The sequence below is a fragment of the Pipistrellus hanaki genome (genome assembly GCF_964339955.1).
Source record: "Pipistrellus hanaki genome assembly, chromosome: 4".
NCBI lineage: Eukaryota > Metazoa > Chordata > Mammalia > Chiroptera > Vespertilionidae > Pipistrellus > Pipistrellus hanaki.
The window spans coordinates 27,418,745-27,439,470 of NC_140506.1; the positions used below are offsets into that span (position 1 = coordinate 27,418,745).

At 39.8% G+C, this 20,726-nt stretch overlaps 1 protein-coding gene and 1 long non-coding RNA gene across 6 annotated transcripts in view; one reads left to right on the forward strand and one right to left on the reverse strand.

Moving 5' to 3' along the window:
* PDE4D (phosphodiesterase 4D) overlaps positions 1-7,258 on the reverse strand; it is a 1,156,670-nt gene extending 1,149,412 nt beyond the window's left edge. Inside the window, exon 1 of one of the 3 annotated variants that reach the window (XM_084880599.1) lies at positions 6,932-7,258. The gene's annotated coding sequence lies outside the window, so the exon portion shown is untranslated. Of the gene's footprint in view, positions 1-4,023; positions 4,140-6,931 lie in introns of those variants that run through there. The other 2 variants (XM_084880598.1, XM_084880600.1) reach the window with 2 other exon arrangements.
* LOC311620904 lies at positions 4,303-20,101 on the forward strand. Of its 3 annotated transcripts, none has more exons than XR_014794764.1 (3): positions 4,303-4,502; positions 5,731-5,857; positions 20,038-20,101. It is a non-coding gene; the product is annotated as an uncharacterized lncRNA (long non-coding RNA). The 3 variants fall into 3 exon arrangements; XR_014794765.1 differs by lacking the exon at positions 20,038-20,101 and adding an exon at positions 12,824-13,023; XR_014794766.1 differs by lacking the exon at positions 20,038-20,101 and adding an exon at positions 10,443-11,197.
* Positions 20,102-20,726: the final 625 nt, after the last annotated feature.

Below are 20,726 nucleotides of genomic sequence, written 5' to 3' on the forward strand. Positions count from 1 at the left end.
TTTGACTTTTCTTGTCATTCTTCAGATGAAAAGTCCTCAGGATAAGTATCACCTTACAGCCCATGTGATTATTCCACCAGTGAAATTTAATAGAGTCAAGACAAGAATAAAAAAAATCTAAGAACAGCCCAGTCGGCATGCCTCAATAGTTAAGCATTGACCTATGAGCCAGGAGGTCATGGTTTGATTTCCAGATTTTGGGCTCAGGGCCCAGTGGGGGCATACAGGAGGCAGCGAATCAATAATTCTATCTCATCATTGATTTTTCTCTCTCCCTCTCCCTTCTTCTCTAAACTCAATAAAAAATTTTTTTTAATCTAAGAACATCTGTCAGTCTGAATTTTTTAACTCACCTTTTCCTGTGAGAAAACTATATGTTCTAAAGCTTTGCCATTAACAACTCTAAATGTAGACTGTGAAGGAATGCTTATCTGACTCTCAGCTCAGTGCTATATCTCACTGTAAAGAAAGTCACAGCACAAGCTTACCCGACAAGAAAATCCAGCCTGTCTGGGGGAGGCAGACATAGCTTAGAAAGTTAATAAAACTAATCAAGAAGAAATATACCAAATATTTTTCATTTTAAAAATTGATAATTTATACTTTTATTAATATATTGGAAATAGTTATTATAAGTAACATTTATATGGCACTTAGTTTAATAAATATGTTTACATACAATACCATATTTATTGCCACAGTCACCCCACTGGTATTTTTAATAGGTAAGCAATAGACAGATAAGGACCTAGGCTCTAATGGCCTTTATAATTTTTCAAGATCAAAAGTGAAAACTTACTCTGCTTTAAACAGTATTTATCCATTACTTGAAACATAGACTTAGAAGTAAAGGAAGCTAACTAGTGCTGTGAGCTTCTATAGCAATAATAGTGTATTATTTGTACAGTATATTACAATGTACAAAGGATTAAAATGTTCTTTCATAAGCACATTCTCATTATACTTCTGATCACTGAAACAGTAAAATATCAGAAAAAAGTATCATTTTTTTTTCATTTTACAGATATAGAAACTGAGGCTTACAAAAATGTAATGACCTAAGCATAATCTCACTAACCAAGATTAATTCACTAAGTCATTGTGCTTTTTGAGATTGGAAATTTAAGAGACACAATTTTGGCTAGTTTTTAATATAACAGGAACTTATATCATCTACATACACTATATAATTAAAATATAATAATTAATTATTTTCAAATTAAATCAAAGCTCCTCCTCCACCAATGGGTATTGTCAAACTCCCAAAAGGAGGAAACTAAAATAGCTAAAGCATTTGTGATGTTGTGTGGGGGCGTGGGGATTGTTTCATTTGTTTTGCTCCATTTTTAAAACATGTTCAAGGTAGGCTGGCAACACTTTTGAAAATGTCAACTAGAAATAATTAAATTGGGGGGAAAGATTAAGCAATAAGATTAGTCCGTTATATATAACGCTGCGGGGAGGAGGGAGAGGAAATGTCTTAGAGAAGAAAGAGTAAGTTTTTCCAAAAGCAAAATTCACCAAATAAAACACTGGAAAATGTAATTCAATCAAGAAATAATATTTTTTTTCAATTTGGATTTATGTCATTGCTTTAGTAGGTAGTGTTAATAGTTTCCAAATGCCAATGTGTATTCATGAACACTTTGCAAGTTCATGATGTAATACATTCCTTTTTGGATACATCTTATGTCAAATCCATCTGTCTAAGGCAGATATGCATAGTTTTACAGAATCTTATCTGCGAAAGAACTTCCACAGTCAGACAAAAAATGGCTTCACAAAATAAAGAGGCACAGAGAAAAGAAAGATCAGCTGTTCTCCCTCCGTGCCTTGCCCACAGCTTTGTGTCCACCCCTGGCACCTGGCACCCCTCCAGTCTTGCTTTTCTTAAAATTCTGCCCATTCACAAGAAAGAGATGTGATCCTGGGATCTCAGGGAGAACTAACAAGATGAAGGTCTTGGAGGCAGTACCAGGGCTGGACCTTAATATTCCTAGGATATGTCCACCAGAATCTATCTCCCTGAGCCCTAAACACCTGGTTCTTAACGTCTTCTGAATTCCATGGGCAGCTTGTTAAAGTTTGAACATGGAACACTGTCATTTTTTATGTGATTCATCTCATCAGGAGCCCAAGTAAGTTAATCTAAAGACAGAAGTTAGGGAAAGGGGAAAGGGAAGATGATTGCTGCATCAAGAAAAATACACAAATTCCACCAGAAGAGGGGCAGCGTGGTTAGAAGTCAGAAGCCAGTTCAGGTAAAGTAGCTCTCACTCCCACCACTACTTACTCTGATGGGCCTCCAGCCACCTTGAGGGATGAGATCATATTCCTTTTATAAATGCACTGCTTTCTTCCACTAATACAGTTAGGAATGTAGAACAATGAGTGGATCAACTATGACTATTAGTGTCTATGGCTATGGAAACTTAATAAGTAAACCCGCTTTTCTACCTCAATAAAAAGTACTCAGACTGTCTCCTCATAAAAGCAAATGTGTTTCCTCAAAGAATATATCAGAATTACTTTTCTTGAAAACTATTTTACATGCATTTGGTGGATACAGAATTCTACGTTGATTATTTTTCTTTCCTTTTATAAGCCTCATCCATGGATGTAACATACAACAGGGCCATATTTTTATTTTATATTTTTAACAACAAAACTTTGCATTGCCAGTTTGATCTAACCATAAAATTTTGCAAAACCACAACTAATATTTCTCTCCTACCGGCTAAATTATGTCAGTCATTTAAGTGGATGGAACTAAATATAAACTGTTCTTGAGTATATAAATAATATTTTATAGGAAATGACAAGTAATTACTATTGCTGTTAGAAGTTTATATTTGCCACAGGAACCTGTGATTTTAAAAAACTGTTCAAATGATTTATGCATGAGGCTTATACATAGTACAAATGTACTCATTTGTATTTATAGATCTAAAGAGAAAAAGCAAATTGGAAAACAATACCAAATGATAAGAAATTACCTAGCTTTGTGATATAGTAAAAAGTATAAAAATTATCTAGAAGGAAGGAAAATTATTTCTAAGCACTAACTTTATAAGCGAAAGCCCTATTTTTTTTAATGATAGGAGAAATCAACGTTTTTAAGTAAAAACTGAACTGCTTATATTAACCAGTCAAACTCAGTATTAATTCTATCTTGCAGTGTATGCTACAGAAGGTAATAAAATGCTGATGTTTCCTAGTTTCTCACTTCAGTCTTCTCCAGCTTTATCTTAAACCTTGTTAGCATCAGAATTCGCCCCAACAATTACAAGAACCTGACAACGGCTTCCCTGGGATAATTTGATCTGCTGCGACCACAAATTCCAGTCCACATACTTTCTTCTATTATGGTTGTGTCTGTGTGTGTTTAATACACTTCTTATAAGGCTTTTAAAAATGAGCTAGTAGTTTCTCATTCAGCTCTCTGCCACGTTAAGAGAACCACGACAGGACACTTTTATACATGTAAAAATTACCCAGTTATTTATACAGAATATCTTAATTCAGCTTCAGAGGACAGCGAAGAGCAGTATCGTCGCCATCATTTTACATTTCTCCTTTTTTGGGGCTTTCACGGCTGTGTACCTGCGCCCCAAAATGATCATTCACTGCTCCCTCTCAATATTCACCGGTGGGGATAGAAAAATCTTGAAACTTGCCTGACTGAAGTGTTCCCAGCCATTGCCCAGACACCAGAAGCCCGCTTTCATCTGCTCATGTTGGACCTTTATCACTTAACTGACCCCATAAAACACACAGGGCTACAACACACACGGAACAGCCTCCCTCAAAATGCAGCCTGATTGTGATTCATGGCAAAAAGCTGGAATAGCCCTGCCAGGTCTTAGAAGCCTTAAGATAAACTGCACGGAACGTGATACATATAAAACAGCACCTTGAAAATGAATCATCTGCTAATTCAGTATTTTCTAATTACAATCACTCCCTCTCAGGGCATGTAATTAATTTACTGAGTTTAAAAAAAAAAAAGTCAGGATTACTCACACAGTCTTGAAGATGCAATGTCAGCTATTTAGGACAGAAACATCCAAGGCCGTGCTAGAACTCAATTACCACTACATCTGCGTTAAAGCAGGAACTGCAGGCCTCTGGACTACGGCAACTATAGGACTCGTGCTGCTCGTACGCTGGGCTATAATTTATGAAACTGAGCCCCAGATCCAGCCAATCATTTAGCTCCTCATAACAAGTCTAACTGGCTCTGGAAAGCTGAAAGGGCTGCACTAGAACAACAAAGATGAGATAGTTCACACAATAATCTGCTTATCTGGAATCACTTTGGCTCAGGAGGGCCAGAGGAAAATCACAGCTCCATTGTCTGGGGGCAGGACAGCTGACCTGAGAAAACGCAACTACACCTGGAGCAAGACCTTTCCTGGCTTGGCAATCCCAGGCGGAGCCGGCATTAAAGGACCGAGCTGCCCCTGAGAACTGAAGGGCAATGACAGCAGCAAAAACCTCAGGTAATTTCCATCTTTTTATTTTTAGCAGGAGGAATGCTGAGTCCAATTATATGCAGGAAGCCACTGGGCAACTAGGTATGCTTCAATTTTATTCCCCCCCCCCCCCCATTCTAATCTTTTGTAGGATCGTTTGTTATTAAGAGCATGAATCGAGGGAGGCTTAGGGTACCTGAAATGAACTTGAAACCGAAAGGATCGTCGGAGGAGGAAAAGAGATCGTTTTCCAGAGCAGTCTTAGAGCTGTGCACCCTTCTCACCCAAACACAGAAACAAGGAAAGGGGGCTGAAGCAGGGAGAGAAAAGGCGTTTTGTGAGAACAGTTAAGTGCTTTTCGTATCGGAAGGGAAATAACTAGGCTCGAAGTGTAAATTGGGAAGGTAGGTTAATGCCAGCTCCTCTGGCCCTAGGAACCTAGACCACACAAGCATGCACCACGTGGGGTTGTTGGGGGAGAGAATGACATAAAAAAAAAAAGTTGACAGAGCCCCCCGGGGGCCCGGCTTTCTATTTTGTTCTGATTTCTTGACAATATTTCATACTTTATATTTTAAAGTATTACGTACACCAACTATACCATACTTCCAAATTTGTAGTTATTAAAGGAAAACATTTTTAAGTTAAAAGAGGTGACAAAAAATAGAAAAGCAACCCCCCCCCACGCCCCCTTCCCACACACACACACACAAAATGGAATTGACATACACGTAGCCCCAGAACCACACCCTTAGGTACCTGGTGTACTTTACCCAATAGCAAATCCTTGCAAATCCTCAGCAAATAGTGTTTCTTCAACGAATTTCCTAGCAAGTGTAACATTAGCAACGAAAAAAAAATCTGTGTAATAAACCTTTCAATGGCTGAATCAATCATTATACTTTCGAAGCGACAACAGAACCTTCACAATATTCAAATCATGTCAGTTTTATCTGCTCCCAGCGGAAGAAGCCGGGAAGGAAAACTTGTTTTGTTTAGTGATGAAATATAAACAATCATAACAGAAGAAACATTTATGCACCTTTTGTTTGCTGTAGATAATTGACTGCGTCCAACTTGAGATTTGACACCAAAAAGAAAAACATAGCAGCACACAGGGAACAGGAAAAGTAATCCATCAACAATCCCCCCAGGACCTGTTCTCTGAATTGTCCCATGTGTGTCTAGCCAGGGAAGAATATTGCTGCTCTGTTTAACTATGTTTTATTTAACTAAACCTTTGTTCATTTGACAGTGCTGTTGTCTACGGTGACTATGTGAGAACCAAAACGTCTGAGGAAGCCAGGCTGTCAAAATGGTTGTTCCCGATACTCACAGGTAATATGGATCATCTAGCCTGAAGTGGAAATCAAACCCTTAAGGTAATATTGCCATTGAATCCTCATTCCCTTAATAAAACTTCATTATAATCCCCTCGAACGCCCATGTTTGAATGAATCTCCATTGGTCCGCAGACCAAGGCCAAGAATACTTGAAGGCCTTTAAGTCATTTCACAGGTATTGTTGTCCGGAAACTTCCCATAGGAATCACCTCCCAAGCGCCTGAAGGCAACCACTTCACCACCCAAGGCAGCGGCCTGCAACCAGCCAGCAAGCTCCTGTGCGGTCTCAGCTGACTCACAGGCCGACCTCTGGCTCCTGCGCCCTCACAAACACTGTTTCCATAGTCTCAGCTTCAAGCTGTTCATCTCAACACACGTTCGTGATAAAAGCTTTTTAAATGATTAGCACTGCCTTCCCCTCCTAGAATCATAATAATCGTGATAGACTGAGACATGTTACTGCTCCTTGGCCCTTTGGGTGGGATCTAGATTGTTTCATACCCGGAGCTGTCTCATAGCTGAGAAAACCTCACAGGGAAAGCAAGGAAATGATGTCTCAGTATGATCCATCTTGAGTTGATTGTGGTGCTTACATTTGTTTTCAATGCTTTATCAAAAACAATGCAGCGGAGGAGGAAACTAAAAAAAAACAAACATACATACCAGACTGTAACCGTTCTCCTAAAGTTAATAGAGCAAAGATGAGTCTGCTTATAGCGGGCATCACTGTCCATTCAGCTGGACTTGTGTGAGCAGATTCTAGCCAGAGAGACTATACCTCCTGCCATCGGCACCGATTAATATTTGTTGGTGATCGCATCAGGCACTGTCTAAGAAGCTCTTGGTATGCAAGAGGCATCCAAACAGCTGAATTCAGTTTTTACTCATTTCCTTGATCTCAGACTCACAGACAAAAATTAAGATGACCCCGATAAAAGGAAAGTAGCTCAGGAATGCAAGCGCTTTTCCGACAAGAACTATCAGCAAATCTCAAGTATTAGAACGGCTACGGTTGACTGAAAAGTGTCTAGAAACCTGGGCCAAGCTACTCTGTCTGGCCCTGCAGTTTAGGTAGCGAAAGGAGTCACCCCTGAGAAAAGGACAAGAACCTACCTTGTTAGTGCATCTAAGATTGCTAGGGTAGTAACTCCATTCCGGGTGATGTGGATAGATAGTCCCATTATTTCCACGATGCCGGACTCGGCCTAAGAAACCCTGCACTTCAGGGCCAGTGTGCCAGTGGGGAACTGCTGACAGTCCCAATGCTGACACTTGGAGCCAGCATTGTATGGCTTAAACCGAAAGAGAAATAGTTGCTTATAAAAATGTCAGCAGGAAGGCCTGCCTCACTTTAACAAAGCCAAAACATTTTTTTTTTCATTTAAGTTAAAAGGCATAGGTACTAGAGATGTGAGTCTGTGGTCACAGGAGGGGTTCTGCTTATGTTCTTGGTTGAGATACAGCACTTTATCGGGGCACGTAGACCTCAAATTCAGATTTGCTTTCGGTATATGCAAGGGGCGGGAGGGTTGTTGTGTTTTGTTTTGTTTTTTAATTCGGTCTCTCCTAAGAACATGAATTTATTTTTGAAATACTAATAATGCACTGGATAGGATTCTAAAACATATATGATACTTAAAAATAACATAAACCAGCATCCTTCTGCACTTATTTTATCTGGTTAAAATTCTTCTAGTTAATGAGACCTGAACAGAAGGATCAATTTTTCTATGACCTCACTCTTTTACAAATTTTTTTTTTCAAAACCCATACAACATATACATAACATATGCTAAAACTGGCAATTACTTATATTCAGCAAGAAAAAATTCCTAATATTTGAGGTTAAAGCTACCGCTAAACTGTGTAAGCATTATAACATGGAGTTGAGAGCATAAAACTCTAAATCAGACTGTCTGTGTTCAAATCCCAGCTCTGATCCTTAACTGTGGACTTTGAGCAAGTTGCTTAAGAGTTCTATCCCTGCTTCCTCATATGTAAAATAGTGCCACACACATAGTAACTACCTCCTGGGGCTAACGGGAAGATTAAATGGTCAATGCATGCTTAGAACTGACCCTATTTCATGGTTTGTATTCATTAAGAGAAAACTGTCATCATTATTATTATTATTATTATTATTATTATTATTATTATATTTAAGCTCATTTTAATAAATATATATAATATCCAAAATGAAGATGAATTACTGAACAGCTGGATATGATAAAATAAATCTCACTTCAGGTAAGATTTTGTCTTAAGGCCTATGAGATATCAGCTCAAGGAGGTATATCAGTAACTGTTACTTGTCAATCTTCTGCCCGGTTATCACTTGGACACTTTCAACCCTGCCCTGCATTCAGTGTGTCACGCAAGGACTCTAACCTAGGACATGACACAGAAGGGGGTAATTTTAGTAGGCATGATTCATGTGGTAGTTGGTACAAAGTTCAGGAAAGTTTAAAGATTCCTGCATGAAAGCAAAAAAAAAAAAAAAAAATTTAAAGGAAGCCATTCATCTTCAGTCATGGTACCCTCACCAAAAAAAGATCCAAGGGAGAAAAAAAAGAGTTACCTATTATAAACAGCTGTGCTCATTTTCGAAATTCTTGAACCATGTCTGGAATTCATGCTCAGCTTAAATATGAGAGAATCCTGAGGCTAATTATCTCCTTTCCTCCCTATGACGGGGATTTCTCAGAGCAGGAGAATATTAATAAGACTTCGACCTGCTCACTGAGAACGTGCAGAGAAGAACAGTCAGCTCTCTGAGGGAACAGCCGCCCCACGGAAGGTCTACGGACTTACACACACACACATTCATTCATTCATTCACTCATGAATATTTCACCCCTTATTTCCCACGCATATCCCCAGCAGCCACACCTAATGGTTTATCTAGTTCTGAGGGACCCCACACTCTCTCAGCAGTGTGTCTGGAGATGCACCCTCCATTTGTGTACTCTCCTCGTACCCACCATTAAGGCCGAGGAAATTTCTCTACTTCACAGTGAGCCACTTCCTCCCCACCATCTCTCCATGGAAGGTAGTTATTCCCTGTTGGGCAAATTATTGGATCAGTAACACTTACCCCATGAATTAGCACTCAACGACAAATAGCCAGTTGGAAAATTGGAAGATATTTTCAGTTTAGCAAAAATGCTTTAAAAATGAAATTTGTCGCACTTTCTGCAAAATCCCAAATGAAATCAAATATTGAGGTTTAATAGCTCTTAGACTTTGCTAGCGAGAGAATCATCTATGGTCTTTTTTCTTTTTTAATCCTCACCCTACATATATTATTGATTTTTATTTTATTTTTTTCATTATGTTTTTATTGATTTTAGAGAAAGAAGAAGAGGGAGGGAAGGAAGGGGGGGAGAGAGAGAGAGGGAGAGAGAGAGAAAGAGAGAGAGGGAGAGAGAGAGGGAGAGAGAGAGAGAAACATTGTGGACTGCCTCCTGCACACACCCACCCCCTACTGGGGACCAAACCCACAACCCGGTCATATGCTCAGATGGGAAATTGAACCAGTGACCTTGTGGTACATGGAACTATGCTTAACCAACTGACCCACACCGATCAGAGTTGTTTATTGATTTTTAGAGAAAGGGGAAGGGAGAGAGAGAGAGAGAGAGAGAGAGAGAGAGAGAGAGAGAGAGAAACATCTATGTGAGAGAGAAACATTGATCAGTTGCTTCCTCTATATGCCCCAACCAGTGATCAAACCCGCAGCCTAAATATGTGCCCTTACCAAGAATTGAACCAACAACCTTTTGGTGTATAAGACCACCCGGCCTGGCCTGTGACTAAGGGGACAGTTGCTTGGCATTGGATATCACCAAAGAGGAAGAGGATGGGATGGGCTAGAGAATTCTGTGTTGGAGGGTTACCTTCAGAATTGTGACACAGGTCCAGTTGGTCTCTAGCTCCTCTCCCACTTCACCTCCGCCTCGCCCTGAGAAAAAGATAGTTCCCCAGCTCCTGCCACCAAAGTGGCCCACCAGGGACCTGTCCTCCCCTCCCATCACATGAATCCTTTTGTGTGCCAAAACCCCAGGCAGGCTGGTTAAACCATTCTGTGCCAACATGATTAAATATTCCTGTTATCTTTCACGTGGCACCCCATTTTAACAGGAACTTTCTAATAATAGAGCTCAACCAAAAATAACCACATTGAATAATTTAGGCCTCTTGGAACATGACAACAAAGACAGACAGGAATCACACCAGCATATCAGCCACATTTTCCTATCAGCCACCTTCTCCTACATGCATAGCCCTGGGCTAAGGAGAATGCTAACTTTTCACTCCTCCACACAAGGCCACTATATATTATAGTTGGTTAATGCACAACCTGTACAACCAACCACTCATACCGGCCTGCCCTTGATGATCCATAAGTCTTCCCTCTGTACAGCAAGAGCACAGTGACCACCAACCAAGGGAAGATTTCTCACTTATTTAACCCTTACTTCTACCATAGAGGTAAATAATTGGTACCTCAAAAACAAGTTGGCTATGGAGACACATTTTTAATCACCAGCAACTAAAAGAGGCAGAGGTTGCTCCATGTCTCACAGTCCATAGGTTTTTGTTTTCCTTTCTTTTTCTGCCATAGAATTTAAGCACAATCAGAGGAGTGGAAGGACAGCAGACTGCAGTTGAGACCTCTGCGCAATATAAAATAATGCAACAACTCTTGAACTTTATGGACATCAGGATTATGAAAGGTGCTTCTGAAAATGGCAGGCTCCTGACTCCTACCACAGGATACTGATTTTGTAGGTCTAGAACGAAGCCTAGAAAACTGCATCTTATTGGCACCCCTGATGATTTTAAAGGCAGTTATGCATGATTACTCCTTGAGAAACATTGAGACAGTGCATGCACAAAACACTTAACACAAAGCCTGGCACATTACAAGTGCTCGATACTTGCTAGCTATAATTACTTGACACTTACTAGCTATAAGAATCAGAATCCATCCCAATGTCATATCCTTTACTTAGACTTGACCTTTTGCTAAGTGCAAATTGCACATGGGTGTGGCCGTGTGATAGGAAGCCAGGAGCTGGTTTAGTGCAAGGAAAGAGAAATGAGAAGAGAAATACAGGATAAAGACAGCCTAACTTATGTCCTTCAAATGACCTGTGAGTCTTTGATGAGAACTCTGAGCCCAAATACCACCACCCCCTTCCACACTATCAACAGCTCCTATAAAGTAGGAGTATTTGAAATAACTGCAAAATGACCAGAAATGTTCAAAATAAAAACACTCAAAATATTGGCATTTTCATTTTTCTGCCTCTGGCACCAAAAGCAATACAAGGTTATTTGTTTTGTGGGCAAAGCAGGCCCCAAGTAATAAGGGAGTTTTTTAAAGGGCTGAGTCCACCGACATTAGCATAATATAGAAGTAAATCCCAAACCTGATTGGCTGCTGTGCTACTGTGAGTCTTGGCTATTTTCCTCTGCTAATGATGCAGGCCCTCCACAGGTGGCTGGAGCTGACAGTGTCTGCTTACCACTGGGATCACTCCTCACAATAAATAGGACAGGCCCTCCAGGAAATCTTCTGTTTAATTTGCAAGCTCCTGAGTATAGGACAAGGCTCTGTTGTTTTAGGGCACGCATAACAAAAGCTTTGTTCTTTCAAAGCAAGTGGGAAACTGTAGATCTCTCCAAAATCACTTGGTCTTAAACTGTGTGAGGATGACAACGAAATATTATTTTAGGCTGCCCAACAGCATCAGTCACTCAGTCTCCTCTCCTGGCTTCAGAAAACAATGACTCAATATGGCCTTTTTCTGACAGACTGCAGCCTTAGGAAAATACTTTTCCTGCATTTCAATCAATGGAAGCTATTCACAGCCCACTTAGCTTTCTCTCTTTGAAGCATGGGCATAGGGACACAGCTGTTTGTATTCATATAATGAAAGGAAAATAGAAACTGTGAATGATAAAAAAAAAAAAAAAAAAAAAAAATCAAAGTATTTTCTTACTCCGTCCCAGGTGCTTGACATGTGTTTTATTGCTTGATTTCCTCAGTGACCTCTAAAAGGTTGATTTTATTACCCCCATTTTTTTTTTTTTACCAAGTATAAGAGAGGTTAAATGAGCTTCCCTAAGGACACAGAGTTAAAAACTGGCGGAGCTGTAAATTAAACAAGAAAGTAAAAGTAGCCTAGAATCCTACATGGTAAGAGTTAAATGAAGACCTGGCTGGTGTGGCTCAGTTGGTTTGAGCTAGTCCCGTACACCAAAAGGTAATGTGTTTGATTCCTGATTAGGGGCTCATACCAGGTTGTGGGTTCAATCCCTGGTTGGTGCATGTATGGGAGGCAAGCGATCAATGTTTCTCTCTCACATACTTGTTTCCCTCTCTCTCTCCAAAATCAATAAAAACATATTTTTAAAAGATTTAAATAAAAAATCTCCCATATTTTTATTAACATAGTTTTATATAAATGTGATCATTTTGTTTCATAGTCTGCTTTGTATCACTAAATATTTCTCCACATCATATATATGTAAAGTTCACCATTTTTATTGACTATACAGGATTTCTTAGAAGGTATTTATCATAACTGACCATGCCTATCCCCTACTGATGGCAACTGAAGTTATTTCTAGTTTTCCTATGAATATGCTTTGCAAACATATTTATACATGCACGTAGTTATCTCCTGAGGATAAGTCCTAGGCTGAAAATTGCCAAGATTGTGCATTTTATGTTTCAGCACATCTCATCTAACTGCCTTCCAAAAGCTTAGATCAGGTAAGCTACGTGATGTGCTTATTTCTTCACTCTCACAGACACACGAGGTTTAAGCAACCATTTACATTTCTGCCAAAATGATAGGAAGAAATGATAGCGTTGTTGTTTTTATCTCCATTTATTTCCTCATTAGGGAAGTTAGACATCTTTTCCTATGTGTTGGCCATTTGCAATTCTTCCAGAAATTAATTATCCTTATTCTTTTTCTTCTTTTCTATTAGATTCTGACTCCAAAATTCATTGCAAATGCTTTCTCCTTCCTCTCGCTGTTTTCTCATGATCTGTACTGATATAGTGGAGACTTTGATCTCTAGCCAAGAAAAGTTTGGCAACAGATTGCCAGGGTGATTACTCAAGTTCCATAAAACATGTTCCAAGAAGAAAAACTAGCTAGTCTAAAGAATAAAAAGCCATAAACTTCTCCTTGGTTGTCTGCCTCAAAATAGGTCATCCCCTGACTTTATCAGCAATTGTTCATCTTATAAGAAACAATAATCCATTCAAACTCAACCTCCTTCTTTTGCAAAGAGAAATTTGGGTAATGGAAGAGTGACCAAGAACAGTTTTGGAGAAACATCCGCAGAACCAGGAGCTCTGGAGGGAGGACCCTCACACACACACACACACACACACACACACACACACACACACACACATTTCTGTGTTCCCAATAGTGGCAGACCACAGACTCATAGATTGTGCTGAGACCCAGGTTAGAGATCCCTCATCCATGGAAACGGAGGCCCACAGACATAAAGTGACTTGGCTGAAACCAACTGGCAAATGGCAGTCTCTTGACTCCCCGACTGGAGGACATTGACAAGAAGTAAAACAGCCCAAATTGAGTCCCCAGAGATTAAAACACCAATTCTGCCTCCCACAGTTCCCAGATCATATTAAAAAGGTATAACCAGGGTACTATCATGCCTAGCCTAGGCACATGGGCAGAGGCAGCCCAGACCACATGCTTGGCGGCATCTTGACTGCTAGGATTGGGCAGCATTCTGACTGGCTGTGGTGGACAGAGGGCAACAGGGACGATGTTAGGCTGCCCTCTTGCTTCTGCACTCAAGAAAGAATATGGCAAAACAGGGCTGCTGTCCAGCTTTTGTGGGAGCCAGCTTTTTTTTTTCTTTTCTTTTCTTATAAGAATTGTGTGTTAGCTTAGTTGGTTCAGTTTCAGCCAAATCCAGTCTCTGAACCAAAGTAAACCAAGCCTGGCCAGGTGGTGGTCCTGTGCTCCCCGAAGGACTTCTGCCTCATCCCAACAAAGCCCCAAATGTGGCCAAAGTGTCTGACAGGCAAACTGGACAAGGGCTGCCCTATCCCATCCCACCTTCAGAAAACTGCATGGGCCGTGGCCTCACATTCATTCATTCCATGGAGCTGAGCCAAGACAAGCAGCCAGCCAGCTCTCCAGTGGCATTAGCATCTTCTCTGTAGTGCTCAAGCGGCCTTACCAAGCCTAAATAAGAGTTATAGTATTCACCCAAGAGAGATCTTTGGTAAGGCCTAGAAAGGCAGTCTCCTCCAACTTCTCTCAATTCAAAAGCATTTTTCTTGACTCTTTAGACATCATGTGGTCTAACAAAATAAATAGCTCGCATTGAGACTTAAAGTACAACTTGATAAACAGATTTGGGAAAATGACCTAGGATTCAATAGTGATGACTGATTTGTGCCAGGAGATGCACATTATACTATTTAATCCCCACAACAATGTTCCAAGGTGGGGGAGAGGAGGGTATTAATCTGTGCTTATTATATAAGGAACAGCTTATTTCTGGACCCAACTGATACTGCTACAGAATTTCATGAACTTTCATTGTGACTTTGAGCAGCTCTTCCAAAAGAATGGAGGAGTCTGTCTCAAGTACTAAGCTGTCTTGAAGGTTCTTTCCTGGCTGCTGGGCCAACTGCCTCCCCTCAGCTTCCAGCCACAAAAAAAATAAGTGATTTCCTACTATTGGCTCTCTTTGGGAATAGGATGTTTCCCATGAATAAACAAACAAGCAAACAGACAATTCTTTCCAAAATTTAGTGCTTGTTTTAGGAGAGCTGTGTGGATTCCCAGTCACCTTCGCGCAAGAAGTCTGATACTCCTGAATGGAGGAGAGACTCAAGTAAACTTTGGCAACCTTTGAGTCATTAAAGAGTCATACACAAAAAAACAGATGGGGGAACTTATGTTGCTCCAGAACATTTGTGAAGACATGAATTTTTCACCAGAGTTTTGCTGATCCCTATGGCATATTTCTCTCATCTCCTTTCTAGTGTCTTATCAACTCACATGACTCCTGGGGTCTCCATTTGCTGGCTCTGAAGGTTGGACTACATGCAATCAGATCTTGTTTCTGAAACACTCATTCAGTTTAGATTAACAAATTTGTTTCTATTCCCTTTTTCTCCAAAAAGGATCCAAAAAAAAAAATAAAAACAAAAAAAAACCACACTAATACATAATTCAAAAATGGAAGTAATATCATTTGGGAATATTTAAGATCTACTTATAATGCAGCTTGAACAATACAATGTTCAGAAAAATACCCAATTCCACAGGTCATCCAAAATATCTGACTTGGTACTAAACATCTACAAGGAACTCAATAAATGCATGTTAAATAATTTATATTCATCAGAATAATAACAGTAATAATAATGTACATTTACAAGGAACTTTGTTATTTTTTTTAAATACTTTCACAAAAACTTCATTTTAAATGAACCTAGAAATCTCATGGAGGACTGAGAAGGAACTTGGTAAACATACAAACGTACAAATGTACAAACAAAGGTTCAAAGGTTCGCATCCTGGTATTGCCACTTGTTAAATGTGTAACCTTGGGCAGTTTACTGAAGAGATCTGAGCCTTAGCTTTCTCAATTGTAAAACCTGAATGATAACTATTCTTCCTTGAAGAGATGATGAGAGATTTAAAGATAACATATGCCACAGGCACAGCAGAGTGTCTGACACAAGTCAGGCATTTAGAAATGGAAATTATTTTTATTATAAAGCAGGACAGATTGAATTATCCCCTTATAGTTGAAGCAACTAAGGATGAAAGAGATCAAATGATCTGGCCCATTACTGCAGTTGCTTAACACCAGAGCTAGGAGCAGAACCCAGGTTTTCAGCCTGCCAAAGGAAAGGGTTCTCTGCTCTATTTCAAAGCTAGAAGGGTGAAAAGTAGAAATATTGCCAAAACAGGGGTGCCGATTTTTGAATCTTGAAAATAGTTGGCCCATGCTTTCTGCAGCAAATATGGCAATTAAAATAAGACTCTGACTCTTGGAAGCAGATTTAATTCGTGAGAATCTTATTTCTCATTTCAATGCAGGCAAAACTTTCCTGATGAGTTTCATCTTTACCATCACTTGCGTCTTTCTTCCAGCCTGCTTTCAAAAATTCACTAATCCCCTCCCAAATAGCTACAGGAACATATTGTGATGGAATGCAGCATAGTCTGAGATCTAAACTGCAAAGCAGGTGCTGGAATAATATCAAAAAAAAAAAAAAGCATACTCTTGGGAAAGTCTGGTTAAAGAAAATACTTGAAATGAATACAAACAAACAATATTTTTGTCATACTCATTTGGGACATCTTCTGAGTCCTAGAGTCCTGGTGTTGGAGTTTTATTTGGAAAACTATAACTTAAATGATTGGTATGTCCGCAAAACGAACTCAAATAGAATCCCAGATGTGGTATTAATCAAGAAGACCTATAACCATACCAAATATTAGCATCAGAGAAACTGGAAACTAAAAGAGCTTGCAAGAGATACAGAAATCATGGATACAGATGATGAAAGGCAATACCAAGATTTCCTTGAAGATCTTGAAGAAGATGAAGCAATTAGAAAAAAATATTGTAAACATTTACAGAGATTCAACCGTTATAGGCAATGAAGGAGCATCTTGAAGGAGTCTGACTGAGATGCTTAAAGCCCTTCACTTTTCTCAAGACACTACTAGTGCAGAGGGTGACCTGATGATGACATGAGATCATGTTGTAGATGGCTCCACATCTGTAGGCACAGGATGTTGGACACAATAACCTTTTTGATTCCATCTATGCCTCCGTATTCAGAGAGGAGAAATTTAGTTTCAAACCTAAATCACTATGACTATTTTGTATGCTCAATCAAAAAAAAATTTTTTCATTAATCCTGGTATTTTGATATGGGTCACCTGCCCTTCAACTAATGAATACAATTTCTGAACAAAACTGACCCAGAAGAAAAGTTTGCCACCTCAAGAATGCTGCTGGAGGTCACCTTGTTTAAATGTCATCTATAATATACAGCTTATCCTTCCAAAGAAGGAGTAAAGGTCCCTTTAGGGCCTGGTGGGGCCTCAGACATGTGACAAGCAAAACTTCTTTACCTGCACTTATTCAGTTCTAGAACATAGTTGGCATGTCTTCTTCTTGGAACTTCTTTATAATAGATGTTACTACATTTAGCATTATTGATAATAACTTGAGACCTGCCGCCTAAGGTTCAGAAATTTTCAGAACCTTACAATAAAAACAAAAATCAATGGTGCTTTCTGCAGCAAGCCTAAATAAGCTTCTGTAAAATCCCTGAAATAAGCTATTAACATTTATTATCGCTCACAACTCCATATCTTTTTGATGATATAGATAGAATGTCTGTATCAATAGCCACACTAGTATCAACATAAACCCTAGAGAATGAAAGCAGGGAGAAAGAGTTAGAAAACCCAAGACACTCCCTCCCCCACTACCAGGTAGAAAACAAGTGAACACGGGCTGTGCTCTACAGACAGCGAACTCTACTTATTAAAAGAACACTAGTGTTGTAAATATATATTTAACACTACACAGTGTATAATTCAGCCAACAACTGTTCCAAGTTGTTAGCAAATTCTCCTCCTATTTTTTTGTTCTTGGCTTTATTTTATTTGCCTTTCTTTTATACTTTTGCTTTTCTTTTCTCGGCATTGCTTTAGTATTTCTTGCATTTATTTATATTCCTTCCTTTGTCCCTCTGGTCTTTATTATATGAAAGTACTTTCAGAGAATCAGGTGCTAAAGAAATGTGAAGAAGTTCTGTGGTACATCTACACAATGGAATACTATGCCGGTATAAAAAAGAAGGAACTTTTACCATCTGCAACAGCATGGATGAAATTGGAGAGCATTATGCTAAGCAAAATAAGCCAGTCAGAGAAAGATAAATATCATATGATCTCACTTATATGTAGGATATAATGATCAACATAATTTGATGAACAAGAATAGATCCAGAGACAAATGGTAGGGGAAGAGAGAGTCAGAGAGCAACCAAAAGGCTTCTATGCATACATATTAGCATAACCAATGGACACAGACACTGGGGCAGTGAGGTTTGCATGGGTGGGAATGGCTGGGTGAGGGTCAATTGGGGGAAAAGGAGACATATGCATTCTCACCACTGTATCTATATTTTGTTCCTCTAGTTTTTATCTTGTCTGGTCTTTACAGATTTTCAGAATATGGCACATAAACATTAAAAATAGGAGCAAAATTGGATATCTTTCTATTAAATATTTTTTTCTTCATCTGGAAGCACCTAGTGAGTTAGACAACATTCATTAGACACAGTCTGAAGACACAATCATTATACCATAACTCTAGGGGAAATTCCAAAGATAAGAAAGACATGTCACTTGATCTTCCTAAGCTTAGAGCCGATCAGAGTGACAATGAGAAACTCGAGGGGACATCTATAAGACGTGTGGATAACCTGAGTTTAAACAGTGGAGCAAGTTTGAGTTAGCTGGGTAAATGCAACCCTGTAAGGTTTTTTGAAGGTGAATTTCAAAAGGGAAAAGAAAGGGATGAGAAATCTAAGGGGTAAAGGATATTCCATCTGACCCACCAATGTCATTAAATACATTTCTATAGCCTTTTGCAGTCTCCTAGGGAGATCCAGTTTTCTGATGCCTTTCCTATTTCTGTTCTGAATATTAATCAAAAGCTGCTTTGGAACTTTGGAAAGCTCTAATATGTCTTACTTTATACAGTTTTTTGTTCTGGGGTGTGTGTATATGTGTGTGTGTGTGTTACCTCCATTATCTTGCATATTGCTTTTGAATAACCACAGCCTGTTTATCTAGTTCTATCAAGTTTTTCAGGTATTTTTCGGTATTTATTTTTAGCATGGCATGAACAAGCCAACATTTTGTTAAAAGCAGTCCAGGGCATCTGCTGTTTTAGGTATGAGGTGAAGCGTGGCCGCCTGGAGACTTTATGCCAGCCCTCACCACCGCTCTAGATTGCCCCTTCGTTTCCTTCTGGCTGTGAAAAAGATCAAGTTACAGAACAGCCTCCTCCACGCTGAAATGGGGACGCCACACCTAATGATCTCAGTTCAGTCTGAATCTGTTACAGCTGATCAACCTCAGTGCACTCCAAGCCTGGAATGAATTGTTTCCACCATCTTTTCCAGCAGGCTGCACCTTCTTTTTCAAATTTATTGAACATTAAAGTTGATGCGATGACTTGTACTTGAAAATTAAAATTCAACCTGGTAAGAAAATAAAGAGGGTAGGAGGGAATGCTTTTAAATGAAAAGGCAGACTTCCAATACCACAAGAGTTTGTACCTGTGTTCTTTGTTTGTTTGTTTGTTTGTTAATCCTTCTCCAGGGATATTTTTCCACTCATTTTTAGAGGGAGGGAGGGAAAGAGGGAGAGAGAAACATCAATATGAGAGAGACACATTAATTGGTTGCCTCCCACTAATGCCTCGACCGAGATCAAACCCACAACCTTTATCCAAGGGCCGACACTTTATCCACTGAGCCAAACCGGCTAGGGCCCTAACTGTGTTCTTGAGACAGGGTTTGAAACATGGGCTGCCAATAGGAGAGCTCCCCTACACCAGCCCTCCCCAACAAAAGCATGACATGCATCACCTGTCTATTTGTAGGAAACATGCATTTTATTCCAAAATAAAGGATATAATGTCAAATTCATATGTCTGAATAGAATAGAAATTTTACATTTGCACAAGAGTGTCCCTGATGGATCCTCCCTGCAACCTAGCCCTTCTCATAAAGGGGTATTTGATAACTGGGAGGAGAAACATGGAAGAAAGTGCTGTAAGATGGGAGACTGAGGCAGTGGGGGCGGGGGGGGGGGGGAGTTCAGCTTTCTCGCATTACATACTTGCAAAGGCTAATCATGCATAGCGAGGACCACTTATAGCATTAGCATTATTCATCACCCTCTACTCTCAACAGGAATCTCGTACAATGCGCATGCTATTTCCAATCAAGAAATTTAATAAAATCTAAGCCCAGAGCTAGTCAGAGTGACAAGCCACACAATGAGAAACTTGAGGGGACATCTTATGACTCTGGATTTTTTTTTTTAATGACATTGGGTAAAGCATCCGTCTCACTGGCTATCCATTTCTCTACCCAGCTCGGTGTTTGGATGGAGAATGGAGAGCTCTCAGCCCCAGGAGGCACATCAAGGTACATTTCCCTCCACTAGGAGACACTGAACTGAACACTCTGTGATACAGCCTCGGGTGTTTGCGTGCTGCCAGCCAGTGGCACATTTCCCTGGTGCTTTTCATCACAGGCTTGATTTATCAGGCAAATGTTCAAGGCTCAATGCTAATGGATCTACCCTGGAGCAAACTTCAAAGCCAACCTTAGATTGTAGAAATAAAATAAGCACAGAACTTCAGTGACAAATATCTACTTTGAATTCCAATTTACATAGAAATGTTCATTCTATAAATCCTGGCCTTGATTTTTGACTCGATTGTAAAGTCTTCCTATTTGGTCTTCAGCTTCTTCCTTGAGAAGTCACTTTAATTCAGTCCTGCATTCACACATACATAAATCGAGTTCCACCATCCTGTCTCATATGTGTATCTCTTTGCTAGTTGTCAGGCTTCAGGAGAGGTTGAAAGTCGCCCCACCTGGCTCTGAACCAGCCTGGCAGCAGCTGGAGAGCCCACAGAGCCAATCCAGCTTGCATTATCTTGGTCAGAGCTTTCAAATATGGACACCAGGCTGCTGGTAGCAGAGTGGATCAGAGCATCCCCCTCCTCCGCATACAGTCTGAGCCCAGGAGTCAAGCTCCGAAAGGTCTCTAAGTGG